Source organism: Phasianus colchicus, chromosome 7, assembly GCF_987193195.1.
Source record: "Phasianus colchicus chromosome 7, bPhaCol1.hap1.1, whole genome shotgun sequence".
Classification (NCBI taxonomy): Eukaryota; Metazoa; Chordata; class Aves; order Galliformes; family Phasianidae; genus Phasianus; species Phasianus colchicus.
Genome location: NC_143442.1, coordinates 25,486,140 through 25,499,862, shown reverse-complemented (window position 1 = coordinate 25,499,862; position 13,723 = coordinate 25,486,140). Strand labels below are relative to the sequence as shown.

General features: G+C 37.4%; 1 protein-coding gene across 3 annotated transcripts in view; it reads left to right on the top strand.

Moving 5' to 3' along the window:
- BMPR2 (bone morphogenetic protein receptor type 2) overlaps nt 1-13,723 on the top strand; it is a 103,546-nt gene that overhangs the window by 52,737 nt on the left and 37,086 nt on the right. The window lies entirely within an intron of this gene.

The following is a 13,723-nucleotide window of genomic DNA, read 5'->3' as shown; positions in this document are numbered from 1 at the left end:
TGTATTATCCAAATCAATATATTACCCCTTAACCTTCTATTTCAGAATGAGGGTCATGACTAACAGACACTTTGTGATGCTGCCTTCCAATCATTAAGAAACACAGTTGTTTAACCTAATCTAAACTTCTGGACAGCCTTTTCTAAATACAAACTATGAAGGAGAGATTGAATAGTGGCAGGCTTGTAAATGGTAATGCAACTGCTTCAGCATATTGAAAGTTCTTTGTGATAGAAAAGTGGTTTGTGAAATGAAGATGGCTTTAATGGGATGGTATTTACAGCAAGAAAAAAGCAGTTTATATTTAGGAATGATAATTCACAGTATTCACGTAGTGATGATGTTGATGCCTTCAAAAATAGTTGTAGGATAGAGTTTCTATAAGCAATTCTGGGCAAAATGAGAGCTTGGCATGTTAATGAGAAAAAAAGAAAAGTAACCTTTTATTGGGAAAATGCACTGGGTAAAGTGAGCTGGCAAGATGTATGGCACCTTTTGTCTGATAATACTATTTGTACAGTAAGCATCACTGTTTGGAACCTTTGTCAGAGCTCAGTACTGTGCAGTGATGAACAGACACTACTTGACTCTGGTAATGGCTGTGTGATAGAGCTCCTCAAATATAACTGGCGTTACTACTGTGCAGGAACTTCAGACAGGAAGGAAAAAAAGCATGTAGTTCCTTTTCCCTCTCTATCCTCCACAGTAGGGAGATAAAATATCTATGAAACAACTTGTGTTTGTGCTTCTCTAAGGGTAGAAATTATGGTCTCAATTAATTTATTGCATGATAACATTTCCAAATAGTTTTTAGATTGAACTTCTAATACTAAAAAATCTAGCCTGACTTGCAAAGTGAGAGGAAAAACATATTAAATGTGTAACACAGTCCTCAATTCACCCAGCTGTAATTGAGTGTTGCAGCATACATTTCTTCTGACTCAAACTGTTTTATGTTACTGTGTTGCCTCCCATTTTCATAATATGCAAAATTAGGCATAAGCAAAGTAGGTTGCTTTCTTTCTGGCACAGTTGTTTGCCTACGTTAGCTGTGCTAGAGATAGAGATGGCTGTTCCAGCAGCAAGGATGGCCTTATTTACTATTCTGATACTTTATAAAACTCAACTGCTGCGTTTGTTGGAGACTGGGCTGCTTCTGGCAGTGTAAATTCCATACATGCTCAGCACTGTGGAGGCAGATGTTCTAGAAAGTTAGAAGTATGAACAAAGAAAAAGGTTTCTCCACAAACTCCTGCAGTTTCTCTGAACTGGAGTTTGACTATCCCTTTCCCAGCCCTCTTGACTCTTTCTAAAACCCATTTTGATGCTGTCCTCAATACTGAGGACAAAATTCTTGCACAAGGCCTATGGCAAATCTTCTGGTTATTTCAGTATAACCTCTGAATTGTACGTATTCATCTATATTTTTTTTATAAGATGTTAAAAATATTGCATGTGGAAAAGATCTTCAGTGGCAGAAAATAAGCTGCTTGGACTGATAAAACTGTATTTATCTTGATGATGCTATAAATTTCAAGGCATGTTTGAGTAGTATGTGGTTAATTGTATGAAGCCTAGTGATTTCAGCCAACAGTCAATCTGAAGGATCTGTGCAAACTGTTAAATTCCCGAGTTAAAACTATCCCCCAAAAAAGAATAAAATATGAATTTGTATCATCACTTGGTTGTTACATAGGACAAATAACAGTAGCTCATTGAAAGATGTAGCTAGAATATAGATGTTTCAAGACTAGAAGTTAATTAGGATTTTTAGACATGTTAAGTACAACAAACCATAGTTCTCATAAAATTCTCAAAGTGTTCTCACAAAAATTACACTTAATTTTTATGTCTTTTAGGATATAGAAAAAGTTTGTATCATAACCGTATCTTCATGGAATGGCGTACATTCTTTTCCTGTAGGTTAATTCTCATTTTGTCAGAACACAAATACAGAAGATCCATCCTATCTTGTAACAAAATACTTATAAACATGACAAGTAAGATCGAGGTCAAACTGGTTTTTGAAGCCTTAAATTTAATCCTTTCTGCTTCTTAATTTGCAGGTGGTAGACAATCATACATTTGAGTAGTCATAATATTATTTTGTTCTATCTTAAGAGTAATCTGGAAAGATTCAAGTAGTTATTAGTTGATTGGCTATCCCTCCAGCTAGAATTTTGCAAATGCTGTAGGATGCTGTGTAGTCTAGAGACCACAGTCTTGAGATATTAAAAATGAAAAGATTCAGTTAGCTGTTTCCTGAAGTGGCAGAAGTAGAGATTGGAGCATGGTGTTCGTTTCAGATCTGAAGGTTTTATCTGTGTAGTTTAGGGCTATCAAAATGCAGAAGTTTCAGAGTAACCTTGCATCCTCAGCTCTCACTTTTCAGTCATAGTGGGTTGAAATATTTTCTCGTGCTTTGCGAAGTTACCCCTGGATAGATTCATTATTCTTACACTTTCTGTTTTCACAAAAAGAGCCCCACCGTCTTACATTCAGATAAGTATCTGTATATACCCTCTAAGTCCACTTAAAAAGGGCCAGCTATTTCTTTGGGTAAATGTTTTGAGATGTGTATTTACTCTATTGTCTTTGTCCAACATTTATTTTGGGACTCTTGTAAACTACCTGCCCCTTGTGTCTACAGAATACTTTCCAAATTTTGAGTTAATTTGAAGGTAACTTCATTAATTCTACACTCATTCATAATGACCATTTAAACAGAACTTAAGAAACTAAAGAGGTAAATGTTCTTCCTCATTGGTCATAGATATATTGTTGTAATTAATCATTGAAGTTAAAATAACATCAGGATCAAAACAACAAAGCCATTTTTAATTATGGTTTCTTTTTTTCCTCAAGGCTGCATTCCTGGCACTGTGCATAAATTAATCTCACAGCAACTGAATGTTAAGTATACATCTTTGCATGGCGGGTAATGCATTTGTAGGATACATGGGAAAAATCCATGGCAACAAGAGCTGAGCATTGCTGGTTCATACTGTTGTTGAAACGATGTAGGTGTTTTTTTCTTCATAACAACAAATGGTGGCTGTGATTTTTAAAGAATGTAAAAACTTATATTACGTAAGAGCACTGAAATTTGGTTATAAAGAAGCTGCTGCCTCATGCAACAAAGGAAGCTGGTGTTTCTTTATTCTAAACCACTGATAGATTGATTTATCTTTCCACTGTACCATCTGGGCCTTTCTTGGCCAGCTTCTTAGTACATACGTGTCTGGCTTTAAGTTCACAGAATTCTTTGGAAACTTAGCTAAGAAAAGCTACCATTTTTAAATCATGTAATTATTAAAGTGCATGGCTGGGTCAGGTTAATTAAGGTAGTAATAGAAGGTTTTGATTCAGCTACTACTTTTGAGAGGTAGCAGTTAGACTCATGTTGCTGTGGGCATGTGGCCCAACCTAGCTCCACTGAAGTTGAATTAGATCACGTCATACTAGTTTTGCAAAGTTGTAACACTGTTCTCTCTCAGTTCTTATCTTGGATTGCTTGTTTTGAGAGAGTAACATCCAGTATTAATTTGTAGTTGAAATGCCTTTTCTTTCAGCTGGATTTTTCTTGGCAAGTGCAGAGCTTGGTCAGCAAAGTTTTTAGTGGTTGTTTGAGCAGATCTTCCATTTCTGCGTCATGTAAGAAAACACTGTAAATGAACACTCTCCCCTATTTGTGTGATACTTGTCCTTCTGATGATTTTGATGTATGGAATATGGAAAATTACAAACCCTTGCAATATGTCTGACCTTCTGTTTTGAAAATGGAGGCAGGAATGAGCACCTTTGAAACAGCGGGGAGTAAATCAAACATATCTTACACAGCTAAGGGCTAAGGGTTAAAATGCTGTATGTCATCAATGTATCTTCACTATGTTATTAGGCAGGGAAATGTATGTGGGAAAGTAGCAGTAAATATTAAGGCAGTAGTTAAGGGCCTAGTTTTATTGTGTGTAGGAGGACAATGATATACCTCCTAGGAAGTTATTTACTGGGACATTGTGGAAGAGGGTAGAAAAAGTAGAAGTGAGAGTTGCTATGGGAACAAACAAGCAGTGTTATAGCAATTAGTAATCTTTCTAGATGGTTATGTAGAAATTCAAGTGAAAGCCTTAGTTTCTGTACAATCAGTGGAAGGTTTCGCAAGTCACTCAAGATAACAGGTAATGCTTGTTGAGTAACTTCAATTCAGTGATTCTCATTACAAACAGCTATATCGAAAGCAGAATCTCTTACAGATTGCTATTAGCTGCACTTAATGTTTTAACTTCTAAGACATCATATTCTTTTGAGATTAAACTGACGTCTACTGAATTTAAAATTAAAGCTTTGATGTACAATTGGAGCATGAATATGAAGGCAAAGTCTACTTAGAAAAGCTGTACATGTGAATTTTTTCTCTTACAGAAATATTTAATCAGGAAGGTGAAATTGAAATGTTTTACTTACGCTGAGATTTAAATATTTTGAAAATGTTTGGAAATATTGTGAAATTCTTACTATGCACCACAAAGCTACAAAAAACTGAAAATTATGTTAAAGAAATGTTTGTTCTTATTTTAAAATGGAGAAACATTTCAAGTATTATTTTTACTACCAGAAAACCCGTAAGTTTTATACCGTATTTCCTGTTGCTTTATCAGTCTACACCAGTTAGGAAAGCTGTACAAGGTAACTTCAGAGCTGTGCTAGCACAAATCGTTTTATGGCCTGGAGTTTCAAGAACAAGAGCCTCTGCAAACTTGTTTTAAAAATATATTAGAAACTGAAAAAAACCACAATTTTTATCTTGAAATATTGCAATAATAGTGCATATTACACAATTGTATTGATGTGTTTGTGAAGTGCTGCACTATAGCTGCACTTTGTTTCTGAGGGCTTAAAGCATTGTACTTCAGAGTCCATAGAGAGCTCAACTCTTCAAGTACGTGTGGGCATAACTTAGAATTGTCCAAACAGCATTGTAGTCATCTTGGACATTTCCTGTATATTTCTAGTACCATATGGCAAATATTTTATTTGAGTTTCAGACCCAGAATGAAGACAAGAAGCATCAATTTTTCTAAAGCATAGCTAATGATCTTGTGCCTTCTTCAGAATTAGTGAAAGCATATGTAGTAGATTAACTACTGTCTGTAAATAGGTGATTCACGTTTCTTGCATTGTGCAGTTCTTGAGTTATTCATTTGCATCTCTACTGGAAATCAGCTGCTTAGAGTTGGTAAGTTTTATGCACTTCTCAAAGTTTAAAAATACGCAAATATCTTTGGTAATACAAATATTGTAATGTGTTCCAATTTTTTTGAAATGTTGAAATTTTGAAATGCTATTTTCTGCCTTTCATATTGATATTAATAATATGACTTAACTAGCCTATATCTGTTGTGACGATGCATTTTGGAGCTTTATTGTGAATACCTTACAGATGCAAGGCATAAATAGATAAGACTGATGAGAAAGGAACTCAACATGTAAATAACAAAGACTAGAAAAAGGTAGTAGTATTTTTACCTCCTCTCTCCTTAAAGTTAAAAGAGGAGCAAGCAAGATTGCTACACTTTTTGTCTTTATTCAGGTGCTACAATATACAATAAACATTATTCTAAACAAACCATACACTGTCCATATGTCTTAAGTATGGGTGAAAGCTCACTGGAAGGTGAATGGACATAGCAGAATGCTTTTTGCAGACATTTGTGGTCGGTGGGTTTTCTGTTATATTAGGAATGGTAGACTTTTATTAAAAGCTTTCTCACAATTATTAAGTATTAATAATGGATACTTACTAATTTCTAGCTCTTTTATTTCTGCACCCCTAAAACTTTAAGACTGCATGCTGTAAATCTTAGAAGATTGGAATGAGTTACATGTGATTATAATTTGGTCAGGAGTAGTCATATCTGGGATATTTAATGCTAAGATATGAGATAATTGTTTATACCCTTGAAGTTTGAGTACAAAACATGAGAAAGCATCAGTGACAAGTTCAGCAATTTGTTGTTCCAGTCTTCTGTGTTTTTAAGTTGATGACACTGCACTCAGTGAAACGTTACCAGAGTAGGCTGCCCTAGCTGGTTATATCGACTAAACTAGCAAGAGATCATACTCGGGCATTACTCAGTAAATGGTTATGTTAGGCTGGTTGCATTCCTCATATTTCATTTATTTATTAATTTCAACCATGGTCCTCCTCTGTTGTTCTTTTTTTAAAGGTTAAAATGATTGGAGTTTAGATGAAAAGGAACGAGAGCTCAGCAAAGCTCGGTTGCAAAGCACTGATAGGTGCTGCCAGCAGCTACTGATAAATTTCCACCCCCAGTTTTGTCTGCTCCTGATACAGTGCTAGTGAGAAAGGTTTGTGACTGCAGGCTGCTAAATAGTGAGAGGCAGGTTTGGGAGTGGGAATGCTAAGCACAAAACTGAACATTGCTTATAAATATTAAGTCTATTGTTGACTGTTCAGTACTAATAAAATTATCTGTGTGGATTAATATTTCGATCACAAAAAGCCTTCCATGTATTTTTCTTACTCCTTAATTGGACGTTTTTTCTAAGCCTCGCTTGTTACTGTACTATATGCTCAGCTGGCTGACAGAAGTATCTAATCCTGTGTCATGGTTCTGTCTAAGACAATTTACACTCTCGATCCTGGAACTGATGCAGTTTTGAAAGAAAGCTTTAGGGTTTTGGCACATGCAGCGTGATTGGAACAGTCCCCTGTGAGCTCAGCTACCTCACAAGCTCCCCTGCACTACATGCCTACATCGGCACCAGGGAGCTCAGCCCCCCGTGGAGTGACAGGTTTGCAGGGTGGGTACAGGGATGTGGGCTCTGCAGAACTTGTCTTTTGTGGGCCTTTTTTGGTCAATTTCTTTATCTGACAAATATGGTGAGCCTTAAAATCCTATACGTGTTAATTTCTAGCTCCTGTCTTTATGAAATGATGTGCAGTGACTCTTCAAACGGGAGATTACCAGGAGGTAAACCAACAGCGGTGTTTTACAGTCTAATAAATAAATCCTCTAGGTTTTTAATAATGTAGTAAGCTGCTCGTAGGAGCATTTGAATTGTTTTTAGACCAAGTGTTCTTAAAACAGCTTGAATTCAGTCAGTCAGATGTCACTGCACTCCCGCAGAGGCAGGCATGGAGCAGGCTGCCTTCCTGCCAGGGCTGGGGACCACAGCCAAGAGCAGCACTGTGTCCGGGCCCCCCGAGTCTTCTGTTGGGAGTATAACCAAGGGCAGGAGCTGTATTTCATGGAAGCTAGAGTTTGTCTTCTTCCATCTTGTCGGGCAAAATCTCTTTATGTGGAAGGATACTGAGAATCAGAATTTTATTCATTTATTTATTCATTCCTTATGAAGAAGGGCTTACATCCTTTTCATTAATGAAATGAATGACAAATTCCAGGGAGTGCCTCAGGTACTGAATAGTGAATGAGCGACTGGCTGTACAATTAGAATGTGGAGTTTTATAACTGGGTGTCTAGCTCCTGAAAAGGTGCATGTGTCATCCTGGCTGCAGGCATCTCCGTTTTGTTCTTAGGAACTGAGCTGTCTGGAATGTTCTCAAGACACGGATCTGAGGTGTTCTGTTGGCTTTCTGGCTAACAGGAACCTTGGGCTCAAAAGAACAGACAGGAGATCGTAGAGCACCCAGGGGAGCCCACACAGACAGAAAAGCATCATGTCAGTGTGCTCCTAAATTTTCAGTTCAGTGCTGTTGTTTTGTTGCTATCTAAACAGGAGATGATGACACTGAAATCTTCACAAAGACACCAGTGGATGCAATTATGCTGTTGAAAGAGATTAGAGATGATAATAAAAACCTATTTGTGTTGATTTTATAAACAGGAATGCTGACTGTTGTTAGTAAATTAGAGTGAAGGAAATTCATGAAAGTGCATTTGGTAGACATGTATGAAATACGAAGAATACAGTCCCTCTATCTGTAATTTCTTCTGCATATGTGTACTGAAACTTTCTGTGTTTCTTTGTTTTGAAGTATTTGTGTTCATTACTCTTTCCTGACACGTTGCAATTGGGATGTTACTTCTGTGTTTTTTGAAATAGTTGTTGATATATGCCATGCGTTATTATTTTCACTGTTTCATACTTAATAAATAAAATGAACAGTGCCCTGTTGTAATGGATGCTGGTTCCTGAGCATGAGGGAATTAACAACTCCTATTTTAGTGTAATCTGCAACTTTACTAAGTGTACATTTGAGTCCTCTATTGAGATCATTTATATAAACACTAGAAAGAACTGGGCCTAACGTGAAGTCAGAGGAACTCAACCAGTGGCTGGCCACCAGCCTGTTGTAACCCCATTTACTCTAGCTAATGGAGCCTAGCCATCATCCAGTTCTTCGTCCATCGTGTTGTATATTTGTTTAGCTGTATGCTGGACATTTTGTCCAGAAGGATAGTGTGAGAAACAGTATTGAAATTCATAAAGATTTCATCAAACGGTTTTTCTTGGTTGCCTAAGTGAGTAACCTTGTCATAAAAGGGAATTACATTTGTTAAACAGGGCATTTTCATTGTGAACCCATGTTGTCAATGACCAGTGTCCGTCCGTGTTGTCTTTCAGGTGTTTTTCAATAACTCCCACAATAATCCTCTACATAAATTTGGTACACCAAAATGAAATACGTTTCCTCACCCCTGCACGTGTACCCTATCCATGTAGGTGTTGAAGGTCAGGTTGGATGAGGCTTCAAGCAGCCTAACGTATTGTTTGGCAGCCCTACTCGGCTTGTGGAAGGGGGGGTTGTGACTAGATGATCTTTAGAGTCCTTCCATTGCAAGCCATTCTGTGATTGCATGTGAGTGGGGTGATGCTGTATGATCGTGTGTGTGAAACACTTTCCCTTGTTGCAATTCTCATTTTGACTTAATTTCTGAGAGGAGATAAAGTTTTTAATGTCAGCTGTTGGGGGATTGCAGAATATATGATTTTGGCTTTCTTACTTTCCGTGTCAGAATAGGTATGGATCTTTTGAATAGTGAATGTAATCAAATTTGTGTAGAAAGTTTATGTATCTCTTTTGATCATCTGTGTTTTCGTTTGGGACATTAAGATATTTATTCTGCTACATATTTGATAATTTGAAATGAATATGTTAGTCTTAGAATCTAACTTAAGTTAGTTCTATTTTATTTCAGTTAATTTGGGTATTACACTTTTATACATTAGTTGTGCAGGTATGTCTAAAGGAGAGAAGTTAGAAATTCTATTTGAAAAGGCAAATAAATTGTAAAGTGGGAAGTGTGAAGACTTAACACTGCTGTAGCTTTTTTATTTTAGCATCAAAGGTGAGATTTGGTATTTTTCAGAGGCATGGGGAAGGTCTTAATTTTCTAAGACGTGATACAAAGTTGCATTGAGACCGAACTGAAACATTTAATACTTTTGAATACCTTTGAAGGCTCCACTAAGATTGTTTCAGTAGGACTGTTTTATGCATCTTAAAGTTTAATCCTAATAACTATTGCATGTATCCTTCTTGGTGCCAGAGCAGTTATTTCATGAAAGTTTCTAAAGTATCTATGGATAACATTACACAGCTTTTTGCTTTGGCCTGGATTTTGCCTTCCTTTAGGCAATGAGCATGAAGCTCATTTAGAAGTGCCTGCAAGCCTGTAAATATTTTCCTGGGCGAGCAAAAGAGTTCCTTGTTCCAGACATTTGTATTGACTTTTAAACTAAATATACTCTGAGCAAGGGTGAGGGATCGTTGCAGACTGCATAAAAGCACTTTTCACTACGGTAACACTTGGAACAGGAAATAAGAGTGTTAGATGACTCTTTCCTATGCAGAACCAAAATATTCCTGTGTATCACTGAGTGGTGACTCAGAGCCATGTATGTCAATGTGTGCACAAGCAAGATGTGTGTGTCTGAGGAATACATGGTGTTCTGGCTAGCCCTAGCCAGACCTTCTGTGTGGAGCCACCAAGATCATTGTTGCTTCGTCATAGTTCTGTTTCTCCCATTAAAGAAGTAACTCACCATAGTAGTTAGAAAAATAGTTTTAAAACTCAGCAAATTAGTATGAATGTTATAAAACATAAGCACGAACTCCTGACAGGTAGTTATCTAAACTGCAGTGCATGCTAAGTGATTATACTTTAAGTGTTGTTCTTTTTCCCTCCATTTCTGTTCTCTGTGGATATAATTGCAGCAAGTAAGGCAAAATGGATGGTGCTGATTGAGCTATTGTGAATTACATGTAGTAGTGTTCTTCCTCTGAGTGCAGGTTGAGACACTGCTGTCTCCAAGATGGCTTGGGAAAGCAGAGAAAGCTTGGTGAAAACGTATTGCAAAATAAAACACAGAAAAACACCAGCAGTCACGGCTAGATGAATATATAGAAAATATCTTAATTGTTTTTTGAAAAAGTTTTTTAATGACTCTGCAGAGTGACTCAAGCTTCCCTGCCTTTGCAAACACTGTCAGCAGATCAATCACACACTTGTAAGCAGTGCAAATGGGAAACGTTCACCACCACGTGTAGGTTTGGGTGTGTGGAACACTGCACACACCCACGTCGGACACTCCCAGCTGCAGAGCCATTCATAGCATCTTTGGAGCAAACTAAAAATGTGTGTGGGTGAAATAAATACACACTGTAAACCAAAAGCGTTGCGCATCTCCTGAGAGCAGTGCCAGGAGCTCGGCGAGGTATGCTGTCCTCAGGCCTTGCAGCTCTTGCAGAGTTCTTGTACAGGCACACTCAGTGAGAGAGTGCCGTGAAAGACGTGCTCAGCTTTGGAAATACGAGCCTTCTTACATCCTGCCCTAAATAGAGAGTACTTAGTGTGTAATGGCATAGGAGAGTTTGCATCAAGGAATTGTTTTTAAACTTGACTTGAGATTTTCTGTGTAGCTCAGACGTGCTGATGTTTTTCTTATTTTTGATACAGATCAGTTAGATGTGATTTTTAATTTTTTTTTGTTTTGTTTTTACAGAGACCACCAAGCTCTGCTGAGGGGAGAAAGTTTTCATAGTAGGCTCAGAGTGTTAAATATCTGTTACAAAGACAATAATGTTTAAATTTTGCGAATGGAGGAAAACTCATCAATTGTAAATCCTATATATTTTACTGACTATTCCAGAGTAGACAAGTAAGCTAAGGTACCAAGATATGTCTGCACAACGACTCCAAACTTTTCTGGGCTTGGTCCAGCACTGAATTATTGTGTGGTTTTAGAGGCTGTAGCAGACTCTGCAGAGCAGGGAACAGAAGCGAGCACAGTCCTGCATTCAGTAAGAGACCAGCTGGGTGGTCACCACGTTATACATGCTAAGGAATAGAAGTTTCCAACAGCAGGACATGTGCTGAGCTAAATATTTAATTAGCGTGCTAGGATCATACTTCATTTATGTGTTCATCAAAGTCATGCTCATTTTATGACTGCATACTTGCTTGCTAACTTGTCAGTTGGAAGGCGAGCATAAACTGCTAAATTTTGAGATTTTTTTAGCAGTCTGTGTAAGAATTCAAGAATCCATGTAATTTAGTGATTTACAGTTGCTACTCAAGCAGGACTCAAGCATATTCACTGTCACAGTGATGTCAAAAGTACACCATATGATTGTTCTCTGTGGTATTTGTATTTGTAATTCTGTTGTGTTATGTCAGTAGCAGTGTCTTATTCCCAAAAGTGCTATTGACACAGTGAATTTCTGTGTTATGATGGAGCTCTTGAGTTTGGTAGGTAAGCTTTTCCATTCTTTCAAGATTATGATACAGCCAAATAGTAACCAAGTTACTATTGCTAACTGCAATTTTTTACTTTTCTTCTGGTGAAGCAAATATAATGCCTTTTGAAGTTTGAGTGTCTACTTACTGCTGAAATGTAGCTATATTTATTTTGTTTGGAACATAGTCCCTATACATGTTCTTGATAGCTAGCTATGCTATAGCAGTGCTCTAGACTCCTCACAAACCTTCCATGGATTTGAAATTTTAAGCAAAGAGCTGTTTAGAAAGAAAAAAAAAAAATATATATATATATATATAGTGCAAGCTGAAATTATAAAGTTGATTAAAGTCCCCTGTTTCAACTGACAGTTAATGGGAGCTACAGAATTACATATTGCTAAATCTGATTTGAGACTAGTGTGAGAATGGTGGGCAAAAAAATTCACAAGTCTATTGACTTAATTTTGGATGACAAATACATATTAAAAGGGGGTGAATTTCATAGTGCCTTTGAAATCTAAAAGTCCTTTGGTGCCCAGCTGGGAACCAAATGAGTCTTATCAAAACCTTGGCTATGACTGCTTGTGCTTTGTGATGTGTTAAAGCAAGCACACCTGTCAGGAAAGAGTCATTCTCAAGTTTAAATCAGTTTTGTTTGACAAAAAAGATTTCTATTCATTTTGTGGGACTTTAGTTTTCTGCTATTCATTTAGCAGGATTTCATGGTACACTCAGGACTTTAGTAAATCATATTGACAGAAGCCTGCTTTATATTCATTTTTAAAGAGGCTTTTTCCCATTCTAATTTCTACTGTTTGAAGCAAGCATTTGTATAAACGTATCTTCTGAAGTTACCAATCTTAAAATTTAATTGTACAATGTCATTAAAGCAGTTAAAATCTGTACACACGGCTGTGACAACATCAGGGTTAAATTTAAGAATTCTTATAATTACATTGAAAGCATATTTAAAATAGAAGAGCTACAGATACAGTATAGTTTACTATGCGGAAGGGTTTTGTTCAGTCTCTGCAGAAAATCTAGAAATCAGACAGATTCCAACATTGTTAAAAAATCAGTTCCATAGGATTGTTCAGTGTCTCCACATTACCTATTTGAATTTGTGTTGAAATATTTATTGCTGGTTTGAAACAAGCTTGTTACTGTGGGGCAGACAGAGCATGTTATACAAGTAAGGCTGTATTTCTCGTATGCCCACGGCATAACACAAATTGATGGTTTTGATAGCCGCCTTCACACTGGATTGATGTGTATTTATTTTGGCAGGGGTGCTGCCTTCCAGATCTTCCTCCCACCCCGCTCCCCATGATCTCCCTGCTGGCTTCCTCACCCAGCTCATTGCTTAACACAACTGTGGTTGTGCCGTGCAGCTGGTGGCACTGCTGGGGTGGAACACGCACCTGGAGCAGGAGGCAGGGAGCGAAGCTTGAGCTGGCACTCATGCTGCAAGAAATGAACATCAAATGATGTCTGCTCTTCATCTGAAGTCAAGCACCTAGATCTGTAGGAGAATTTTTGCATAAGTGTAAACTAAGGGTTACTATTTATCATTATTGCCTTTTTCATCTTTATGTTATTTTAAAATAATCAGAATGTCCTTTGAAGTTAGGGAAGTTACTGTTTCTATGTCGTATAACTGGCTAAACTAAAGCACAGAGAAACAAAGTAACCTACCTAAGATCAGGTTATTCAATATCAAAGCCAGCTTTATGGTTCAAGTTCTGGAAAGCGCTTCCTTCCTTGAAGGGGAAAAAATTGCATTGACAAATACATAACATATGCACTTGTGTGCCCTCATATGAGCTGTAGTTATGTATTTGAAGGAGGACACTTCAGCCAACACCTTGGAAACAGAAGCTGTGTGTCAGTGGAGACTACTGATCTTGCTGGGGTTTGCCTGAGGGGAAGGCCGTTCCCTCACTGTGTCCTTGTACCCACTGCCCTTTTGCCCACTGTGTGCTGGGTATGCCTTT